Below are 1972 nucleotides of genomic sequence, written 5' to 3'. Positions count from 1 at the left end.
TGTTAGCCCAGTACTTAGCCATATCTGTAACTTTTCCTTTAGGAGTGGTCGGTTTCCTGACCGATTAAAGTACTCGGTAGTGAAGCCACTTTATAAAAAGGGAGTCATTGATAATGTTGACAATTTTCGACCTATTTCTATGCCATCGGTGTTTGCTAAAGTTATCGAGAAGGTTGTATATACAAGGTTACTGGAGCATTTAAATTCACATAATTTGATGTCAAATGTTCAGTTTGGTTTTAGAAATTGTTTAACAACTGAAAGTGCTATATTCTCTTTTCTCTGTGATGTTTTGGACGGGTTAAATAAAAGGTTGAGAACGCTAGGTGTTTTCTTTGTTTTAACGAAGGCTTTTGACTGTGTTGACCACAAAATATTACTGCAGAAGTTGGGCCATTATGGAGTAAGAGGAGTAGCTTACATTTGGTTCGCCTCTTACTTTAAGAACAGAAAGCAGAAGGTAATTGAAACTTCCTGGCAGATTAAAACTGTGTGCCCGATCGAGACTCGAACTCGGGACCTTTGCCTTTCGCGGGCAAGTGCTCTACCAACTGAGCTACCGAAGCACGACTCACGCCCGGTACTCACAGCTTTACTTCTGCCAGTACCTCGTCTCCTACCTTCCAAACTTTACAGAAGCTCTCCTACGAACCTTGCAGAACTAGCACTCCTGAAAGAAAGGATATTGCGGAGAAATGGCCTGGCCACAGCCTGGGGGATGTTTCCAGAATGAGATTTTCACTCTGCAGCGGAGTGTGCGCTGATATGAAACTTCCTGGCAGATTAAAACTGTGTGCCCGACCGAGACTCGAACTCGGGACCTTTGCCTTTTGCGGGCAAGTGCTCTACCAACTGAGCTACCGAAGCACGACTCACGCCCGGTACTCACAGCTTTACTTCTGCCAGTACCTCGTCTCCTACCTTCCAAACTTTACAGAAGCTCTCCTGCGAACCTTGCAGAACTAGCACTCCTGAAAGAAAGGATATTGCGGAGACATGGCTTAGCCACAGCCTGGGGGATGTTTCCAGAATGAGATTTTCACTCTGCAGCGGAGTGTGCGCTGATATGAAACTTCCTGGCAGATTAAAACTGTGTGCCCGACCGAGACTCGAACTCGGGACCTTTGCCTTTCGCGGGCAAGTGCTCTACCAACTGAGCTACCGAAGCACGACTCACGCCCGGTACTCACAGCTTTACTTCTGCCAGTACCTCGTCTCCTACCTTCCAAACTTTACAGAAGCTCTCCTGCGAACCTTGCAGAACTAGCACTCCTGAAAGAAAGGATATTGCGGAGACATGGCTTAGCCACAGCCTGGGGGATGTTTCCAGAATGAGATTTTCACTCTGCAGCGGAGTGTGCGCTGATATGAAACTTCCTGGCAGATTAAAACTGTGTGCCCGACCGAGACTCGAACTTGGGACCTTTGCCTTTCGCGGGCAAGTGCTCTACCAACTGAGCTACCGAAGCACGACTCACGCCCGGTACTCACAGCTTTACTTCTGCCAGTACCTCGTCTCCTACCTTCCAAACTTTACAGAAGCTCTCCTGCGAACCTTGCAGAACTAGCACTCCTGAAAGAAAGGATATTGCGGAGACATGGCTTAGCCACAGCCTGGGGGATGTTTCCAGAATGAGATTTTCACTCTGCAGCGGAGTGTGCGCTGATATGAAACTTCCTGGCAGATTAAAACTGTGTGCCCGACCGAGACTCGAACTCGGGACCTTTGCCTTTCGCGGGCAAGTGCTCTACCAACTGAGCTACCGAAGCACGACTCACGCCCGGTACTCACAGCTTTACTTCTGCCAGTACCTCGTCTCCTACCTTCCAAACTTTACAGAAGCTCTCCTGCGAACCTTGCAGAACTAGCACTCCTGAAAGAAAGGATATTGCGGAGACATGGCTTAGCCACAGCCTGGGGGATGTTTCCAGAATGAGATTTTCACTCTGCAGCGGAGTGTGCGCTGATATG

At 48.3% G+C, this 1972-nt stretch overlaps 1 non-coding gene across 1 annotated transcript; it reads right to left on the bottom strand.

Annotated features, from left to right (window-relative positions):
• Positions 1-793: 793 nt before the first annotated feature.
• Trnal-caa (transfer RNA leucine (anticodon CAA)) lies at positions 794-868 on the bottom strand. The gene has a single exon. It is a non-coding gene; the product is annotated as a tRNA-Leu (tRNA).
• Between the last annotated feature and the right edge of the window lie 1104 nt (positions 869-1972).

This window comes from Schistocerca cancellata, chromosome 8, assembly GCF_023864275.1.
Source record: "Schistocerca cancellata isolate TAMUIC-IGC-003103 chromosome 8, iqSchCanc2.1, whole genome shotgun sequence".
Lineage (NCBI taxonomy): Eukaryota > Metazoa > Arthropoda > Insecta > Orthoptera > Acrididae > Schistocerca > Schistocerca cancellata.
This window is presented reverse-complemented; position numbering and strand designations above follow the sequence as displayed.